Source organism: Salmo salar, chromosome 26 (genome assembly GCF_965601325.2).
Source record: "Salmo salar chromosome 26, fSalSal1, whole genome shotgun sequence".
Classification (NCBI taxonomy): domain Eukaryota; kingdom Metazoa; phylum Chordata; class Actinopteri; order Salmoniformes; family Salmonidae; genus Salmo; species Salmo salar.
The window spans coordinates 2,103,029-2,112,698 of NC_138316.1; positions in this window are offsets into that span (position 1 = coordinate 2,103,029).

Consider the following 9,670-nt stretch of genomic DNA (forward strand, 5'->3'; position numbering starts at 1 on the left):
CACAGGGGTTAAGGAGCTCCTTTAGCACCTCGGACTCAGTGACTGCCTGCAGAGAGAAACTTTGTAGCGGGGCAGGGGGAAAAGAGGGAGGAGCATTGGGTAGGGGTGGGAGATGAGGAAATGTTTGGCGGGCAAGGAGGCATGGCTTAGTCAAATAGGAATCCTAACTTAATGAAGTGGTTAATTAAAAAGCTCAGCCATGTGCTTCTTCTCAGTAACAACCACGTCATCAACTTTAAGGGACATGGGCAGCTGTGAGGAGGGTTTATTTTCCAGTTCTTTAACCATTTTCCAGAACTTCTTGGGGTTAGATCCAGAGAGAGAGAGAGAGAGAGAGAGAGAACTGCTCCTTAAAGTAACTAACTTTTGCCTTCCGTATAGCCTGAGTGCACTTATTTCTCATTTGTCTGAACGAGAGCCATGCGTGTGTCGAGCATTTTGCCAAATGCAATTCTTGAGGTCGAGAAACTCTGCAAGATCACGGTCGAACAAGGGGCTGAACCTGTTTTTAATTCTAATTTTCTTGTTGGGGGCGTTTGTTAACAATATCACTGAAAATATCAAAAAGAAGGTCCTAGTGTCTTCGACAGAGGGGGGGGATCAAGCTGATTCTATACAAATTTACAGAGGCCAGGTCATGAAGGAAAGCTTGCTCATTAAAGTTTTTTAGCAAGCGTCTATGACAAATCAGGACAGGTTGTTTCACTGAGCAGCCATTACGAACACATGCTGTAAACCAGTGAGTTTAAAATAAAATATTTTAGAATTTGAATAAGAGGATCAGCTATATTCAAGGGACAGTATTATACAATCACGCTCCTGGCGACCCACAAACAGACCTTTTTCAACTAATTAAAGTAGATGTAAGATGTAGGAAAAATGGTGTCGCAAGAAATGGCAGCAGTTTTACGGGCGCCCAACCAATTGTGCTATTATGTGTTGTTTTTCGCGTTATTTGTAACTTATTTTGTACATAATGTTTCTGCAACCGTATCTTACGGCAAAAAAGAGCTTCTGGGTATCAGGACAGCAATCACTCACCTCGGATAAGACAAAGATTTTTCCTTCAACAAACAAGACGCACAAGACATCCTCCAAACACCCGGCAGGGCCGACATCCACCTTATTTGCAAGAGGAAGCGACGCAGGTACAGAGGACAAAGAGCTGGATGCCTCGTGAAGACCCGGAGAAGGCGAGTGGGAAAGCTGCTGTTACCGTCAATACTACTCGCCAACGTGCAATCATTGGACAATAAACTAGACGAAGTACGATCACGAATATCCTACCAACGGAACATCAAAAACTGTAATATCCTATGTTTCACGGAATCGTGGCTGAATGACGACATGGATATTCAGCTAGCGGGATACACACTGCACCAGCAAGATAGAACAGCACACTCTGGTAAGACGAGGGGGGCGGTCTGTGGATATTTGTAAACAACAGCTGGTGCACAAAATCTAAGGAAGTCTCTAGATTTTGCTCGCCTGAAGTAGAGTATATTGTGATAAATTGCAGGCCACACTACTTGCCTAGAGAGTTCTCAGCTATACTTTTCGTGGCTGTTTATATATCACCACAGACAGATGCTGGCACTAAGACCGCACTCAGTCAGCTGTATAAGGAAATAAGCAAACAGGAAACCACTCACCCAGAGGCGGCGCTCCTAGTGGCCGGAGACTTTAATGCAGGGAAACTTAAATCAGTTCTACCAAATTTCCATCAACATGTTAAATGTGCAACCCGAGGGAAAAAAATTATAGATCACCTGTACTCCACACACAGAGACGCGTACAAAGCTCGCCCTCCATTTGGTAAATCCGACCTGAACTCTATCCTCCTGATTCCTGCTTACAAGCAAAAATTAAAGCAGGAAGCACCAGTGACTCGGTCTATAAAAAAGTGGTCAGATGAAGCAGATGCTATCACAGACTGGAACATGTTCCGGGATTCTTCCGATGGCATTGAGGAGTACATCACATTAGTCACTCGTTTTATCAATAAGTGCATCGAGGACGTCGTCCCCACAGTGACTGTACGTACATACCCCAACCAGAAGCCATGGATTTCAAGCAACATTCGCACTGAGCTAAAGGGTAGAGCTGCCTCTTTCAAGGTGCGGGACTCTAACCAGGAAGCTTACAAGAAATCCTACTATGCCCTGCGACGAACCATCAAACAGGCAAAGCATCAATACAGGGCTAAGATTGAATCATACTACACCGGCTCCGACGCTCGTCGTATGTGGCAGGGCTTGCAAACTATTACAGACTACAAAGGGAAGCACAGCCGCAAGCTGCCCAGTGATACGAGCCTACCAGACGAGCTAAATCACTTCTATGCTCGCTTCGAGGCAAGCAACACTGAGGTATGCATGAGAGCATCAGCTGTTCCGGGCGACTGTGTGATCACGCTTGAGAGCTTCAAGTTCCTTGATGTCCACATCAACAACAAACTAGAATGGTCCAAACACACCAAGACAGTCGTGAAGAGGGCACGACAAAGCCTATTCCCCCTCAGGAAACTAACAAGATTTGGCATGGGTCCTGAGATCCTCAAAAGGTTCTACAGCTGCAACATCGAGAGCATCCTGACTGGTTGCATCACTGCCTGGTACGGCAACTGCTCGGCCTCTGACAGCAAGGCACTACAGAGGGTAGTGCGTATGGCCCAGTACATCACTGGGGCTAAGCTGCCTGCCATCCAGGACCTCTACACCAGGCGGTGTCAGAGGAATGCCCAAAAAATTGTCAAAGACCCCAGCCACCCCAGTCATAGACTGTTCTCTTTACTATCGCATGGCAAGCGGTACCGGAGTGCCAAGTCTAGGACAAAAAGGCTTCTCAACAGTTTTTACCCCAAGCCATAAGACTCCTCAACAGGTAATCAAATGGCTACCCGGACTATTTGCATTGTGTGCCCCACCACCCCAACCCCTCCTTTTATGCTGCTGCTACTCTCTGTATATCATATATGCATATATGTCACTTTAATTATACATTAATGTACATACTTCCTCAATTGGGCCGACCAACCAGTGCTCCTGCACAGTGGCTAACCGGGCTATCTGCATTGTGTCCCACCCAACACCCGCCAACCCCTCTTTTACGCCACTGCTGCTCTCTTTTCATCATATATGCATAGCCACTTTAACCATATCTACATGTACATACTACCTCAATCAGCCTGACTAACCTGTATGTTGCCTCGCTACTTTTTATAGCCTTGCTACTGTATATAGCCTGTCTTTTTACTGTTGTTTAATTTCTCTACCTACCTATTGTTCACCTAATACCTTTTTTGCACTATTGGTTAGAGCCTGTAAGTAAGCATTTCACTGTAAGGTCTACTACACCTGTTGTATTCGGCGCACGTGACAAATAAAATTTGATTTGAATTAAAGTAGATGTAGCCCTTGATTAATTTAGCGTTTTACTAGGCTACAGGGTCGGAACAAAAGCATATCCATGGACCATGCACACCTGTGGGTGCTCAAGAACAGGAACGAGGAACAATTCAGATAAGCACATGTGGATGCTCCTTTGGTTCCATTCACGATTAGGCTGGTAATACAAACATCAGTGAACATTTCCCAAAAATCTATTTTCCCAATCTAACAGTGAGGTTGTTTCTGCTCTGTGCAACTCTGCAGATCTCATAGCAAAGGCCTGGGTTTGTGTAGGTTGGAGATGACTGAGGCAGAAACTGATGGAAGACTTAGTGATCCTCGCCCAAACAGCCATGATACTGCTTCTCCTTTGGAATTACCACTGCATCGTCATCAGACGCATCTGCCAAGACCAGGAGGAGAGCTCTACATAAGCTATGTGGAGGGACCAGGAGATCGAGGACTGAAGGCACTACCATAGAAATATAATTAGTAGAAAGGAAAAAGCCCATCAGACCAAAGCAATTTGACTGCACCTTCATGGGTAAACTCAGTATGGCTGACATGGCATTGTAATTCTATTTTTTATGGGCACTACAACTAAGCCTATTCTAGCCTGGGTGCCAGTCTGTTTCTGCTCTCTTGAAAACTCCTTTTGACAGACTGGCACCCTGGCTAGGCCTATTCCATATCATGATGATAACCTACAGCAAAATTGACAATACATGCTCTTTTTTTCAAGTGGAGGAAATTGTAGGAAAACCATTTACCATGATTTTAAAAATGCAAGTCTGTAGGGATTTTCTGTCGGGTTGAATTACTTTTACACAATTAAAATTCATTTAATGCCTTATCGTGATTAAGATTTGCATAATTCACATTCCCATTTATTCTGCACTGTAAAGCCAGGCCTAAAATAGACCAACTGCTGAAAGTGGCACAAGTATAATTACAATGTAGTAGGCTAATTAAGAACAATTGATGCTGTGTGTGTGTGTGTGTCACATATGGGCTACAAAATAAGTTTCCTTTCCACACAGAATGAAAAGCATGGTGTTGAAATTGTCTATCAGTGCCCTCTCAAAGTCATGGCATTGTTCACTAGGCCTACATTGGCTTGTAGAGAACGGTAGCAATTGCCTTATAGTTTAAAAATAGACATAGCATGTTTAACATCATGTTAATTACATGTTGTAACATATGAAATATTGGAATGATGAGCTTACTTTATAGGCTATTGTATGAATGTGTAATAAAACTGACTTGTTCATAACTTGATGAACCTCAAAACAGAGGTAGCCTAGCCTACAATCAATAGGCCCTAGTGATGCAATAAAGTAAGATGGAAAGCCTGTTAATTAATACGGTCATTGGGGTAGTAGTCTACTAGTTCATTTACTTGAGCTCAAAGCCCCTCTCCCTCATCAGTGGCAGTGCTGCCACCTTGTGTCAGTTGGTCCTGAACACAATGTGGAATGCATCTCATATTTCAATCAAACCTTTGAGACATCCTACAAAGAATGATTTTAACACATCGGTACCCTATTTGTATTTGTAATATATTCTGCCTTCAAGTTGGCCTGTATGGATGAAATAGAAATACACTGAACAAAAACATAAACGCAACATGCAACAGTTTCAAAGATTTTACTGAGTTACAGTTCATATGAGGAAATCTGTCAATTGAAATAAATTCATTAGGCCCTAATTTATGGATTTCACATGATTGGGAATACAGATATGCATCTGTTGGTCACAGACACCTTCAAAAGAAACGGGCCTCACAATGGGCTTCAGGATATTGTGATGGTATTTTTGTGCATTCAAATTGCTATCGATAAAATGCAATTGTGTTCGTTGTCCGTAGGTTATGCCTGCCCATACCATAACCCCACCGCCACCATGGCGCACCCTGTTCATAACATTGATGTCAGCAAACCGCTCGCCCACATGACACCATACATGTGGACGCCATACATGTGGTCTGCAGTTATGAGGCCGGTTAGACGTACTGCCAAATTCTCTAAAACAACGTTGGAGGCGGCTTATGGTAGAGAAATTCATATAAAATTGTCTGGCATGCCAATTTCACGCTCCCTCTTAACTTGAGATGTCTGTGTTGTGACAAAACTGCACATTTTAGAGTGGCCTTTTATTGTTCCCACACAAGCTGCACCTGTGCAATAATCATGCTGTTTAACCAGCTTCTTGATATGCCACACCTGTCAGGTGGATGGATTATCTTGGCAAAGGAGAAATGCTCACAGGGATGTAACCAAATTTGTGCACAGAATTTGAGAGAAATACGCTTTTTGTGCTTATGAACATTTTCTGGGATATTTTATTTCAGCTCATGAAACATGGGACCAACAATTTACATGTTTCGTTTATATTTTTGTTCAGTGTCGATGGATGTGGTGTGTAAGTGTGGTTAAAGGAGAGAGAGCATTTAGCACAATGTGTTGCTCGCCAGCGAGACATATGCATTTGAAGGCTGTTCTCAGTCGTCCCATCTAGCCCTTCTATCCAGACTAGTAGGGCAGTGCGGGGGATGGGGTTCTGCAACTTAGTCACTGAGAATTTCGTATTATTCTGTATGTAAATCTGACATACTCCGTGAAATGTTACTTTTTGTATGGTATGTATTAATTTGTGTCCATCAGCCATTTTGTATGATCTGTTACGAATTACAATTAATATTCTATGTTACAAATTTTCAAAACGTACAATATGTTATGAATTTGCAGAACATATGATATGTTATGAATTCTAGCTAGGTGGCTAACATTAGCTAGCTGGCTAACGTTAAGTAGGGTAGGGGTTAGAGTTAAGGTTAGGCTTAAGTTTAGGAGTTAGGGTTAATGATATGGTTAGGGATCGTCTTAGGGTTAATCTTAGGGAAAGAGTTAGCTTACATGCTAAGTAGTTGCAAAGTAGCTCAAAGTAGTATGTAGTTGAAAAGTTGCTAATTAGCAAAAATGCTAAAATTGTTCCTGATGAGATTTGAACTCGCAACCATCGGGTCGCTAGACACCCATGTTATACACTCACCCATCCACCCTGACCAACCACCCTACTTTCATTTTTGTCTTAAGTAAACAGCTGTCTTATGTAACCATACCAACTTAACATATCACACTAATTTGGGTGTCCCAGATAAACTTTAATTATGTTAAATCTATGAAACCAGGCTGGGTGAAGACACAAAGCGTGAGAGACAGACACAGCTGGAGACCCTGGACCAAGAGACATCGAAAGGGCGAGGTAAAATTAGTTTAATATTGGATATTCAGTGGATATATATTCTCTCGTCAATAGCTATTGAACAAAGCATGCCATGACTAAGAAAATGCTATATTCTGAATTAGGAGTAGATGGATAACAATCCACACATGTACTGTAAATATAAACTACCGTTCAAAAGTTTGGAATATCTACATAGGGGTACAGAGGCCCATTGTCAGCAGCCATCACTCCTGTGTTCCAATGGCACGTTGTGTTAGCTAATGATCAATTAGCCTTTTAAAATGATAAACTTGGATTAGCTAACACAATGTGCCTTAGGAACCCAGGAGTGATGGTTGCTGATAATGGGCCTCTATACGCCTATGTAGATATTCCATAAAAAATCTGCCGTTTCCAGCAACAAAAATAATTTACAACATTAACAAAGTCTACACTGTATTTCTGATCAATGTGATGTTATTTTAATTGACAAAAAATTTGATTTCTTTCAAAAACAAGGACATTTCTAAGTGACCCCAAACTTTTGAACGGTAGTGTATATACAGTACTAGTCAAAAGTTTGAGACACCTACTCATTCAAGGGTTTTTCTTAATTTTGATTATATTCTACATTGTAGAATAATAGTGAAAACATCAAAACTATGAAATAACACATATGGAATCATGTAGTAACCAAAAAAGTGTAAAACAAATCAAAATGTGTGTTATATTTCAGATTCTTCAAAGTAGCCACCATTTGCCTTGATAACAGCTTTGGACACTCTTGGCATTCTCTCAACCTGACTGCCCTAGACCAGCACAAAAACATCCTGTGGCGTTCTGCATTACCATCGAATAGCCCCCGCTATATGCAACTTTTCAGGGAAGTTAGGAACCAATATACACAGGCAGTTAGGAATGCAAAGGCTAGCTTTTTCAAACAGATATTTGCATCCTGCAGCACTAACTCCAAAAAGTTCTGGGACACTGTAAAGTCCATGGAGAAAAAAAGCACCTCCTCCCAGCTCCCCACTGCACTGAGGCTAGGAAACACTGTCACCACCGATAAATCCGCGATAATTGAGAATTTCAATAAGCATTTTTCTACAGCTGGCCATGCTTTCCACCTGGCTACCCCTACCCCGGTCAACAGCCCTGCACCCACCCACTGCAACTTGCCCAAGCCTCCCCCATTTCTCCTTCACCCAAATCCAGATAGCTGATGTTCTGAAATAGCTGCAAAATCTGGACCCCTACAAATCATCAGGTCTAGACAATCTGGACACTCTCTTCCTAAAATGATCAGCTGAAATTGTTGCAACCCCTATTACAAACTTGTTCAACCTCTCTTTCGTATCATCTGAGATCCTCAAAGATTGGAAAGCTGTTGCGGTCATCCCCCTCTTCAAAGGGGGAGACACTCTAGACCCAAACTGCTACAGACCTATATCTATTCTGCCCTGCCTTTCTAAGGTCTTCGAAAGCCAAGTTAACAAACGTACCTTCTCCGCTATGCAATCTGGTTTTCGAGCTGGTCATGGTTGCACCTCAGCCACGCTCAAGGTCCTAAATGATATCATAACTGCCATCGATAAAAGACAGTACTGTGCAGCCGTCTTCATCGACCTGGCCAAGGCTTTCGACTCTGTCAATCACGACATTCTTATCAGCAGACAGCCTTGGTTTCTCAAATGAGTGCCTCGCCTGGTTCACCAACTACTTCTCAGACAGAGTTCAGTGTGTCAAATCGGAGGGCTTGTTGTCCGGACCTCTGGCAGTCTCTATGGGGGTGCCACAGGGTTCAATTCTCGGGCCAACTATTTTTTTCTGTATACATCAATGGTGTCGCTCTTGCTGCTGGTGATTCTCTGATCCACCTCTACGCAGACGACACCATTCTGTATACATCTGGCCCTTCTTTGGACACTGTGTTAACTAACCTCCAGACGAGCTTCAATGCTGTACAACTCTCCTTCCGTGGCCTCCAACTGCTCTTAAATGCAAGCCAAACTAAATGCGTGCTCTTCGACCGATCGCTGCCTACACCTACCCACCCGTCCAGCATCACTACTCTGGACGGTTCTGACTTAGAATATGTGGACAACTACAAATACCTAGATGTCTGGTTAGACTGTAAACTCTCCTTCCAGACTTACATTAAGCATCTCCAATCCAAAATTAAATCTAGAATCGGCTTCCTATTTCGCAACAAAGCCTCCTTCACTCATGCTGCCAAACATACCCTAGTAAAACTGACTATCCTACTGATCCTTGACTTCGGCGATGTCCTTTACAAAATAGCCTCCAACACTCTAGTCAGCAAATTGGATGCAGTCTATCACAGTGCCATCCGTTTTGTCACCAAAGCCCCATATACTACCCACCACTGCGACCTGTATGCTCTCGTTGGCTGGCCCTCGCTTCATATCCGTCGCCAAACCCACTGGCTCCAGGTTATCTGTAAGTCATTGCTAGGTAAAGCCCCGCCTTATCTCAGCCCACTGGTCACCATAGCAGCACCCACCCGCAGCACGCGCTCCAGCAGGTATATTTCAGTGGTCACCCCCAAAGCCAATTCCTCCTTTGGCCGCCTTTCCTTCCAGTTCTCTGCTGCCAATGACTGGAACGAACTGCAAAAATCACTGAAGCTGGAGACTCATATGTCCCTCACTAGCTTTAAGCGCCAGCTGTCAGAGCAGCTCACAGATCACTGCACCTTTACAGAGCCAATCTGTAACTAGCCCATACAACTACCTCATCACCATATTGTTATTTATTTTTCTCCTTTGCACCCCAGTACCGCTACTTGCACACTCATCTTCTGCACATCTATCACCCCAGTGTTTAACTTCTTAAAGTATAGGGGGCAGTATTTTCACGGCCGGATGAAAAACGTACCCAAATTAAACTGGTTACTACTCTGGCTCAGAAACTAGAATATGCATATTATTAGTCGATTTGGATAGAAAACACTGAAGTTTCTAAAATTGTTTTAATGGTGTCTGTGAGTATAACAGAACTCATATAGCAGGCAAAAACCTGAGAAAAATCCAAAC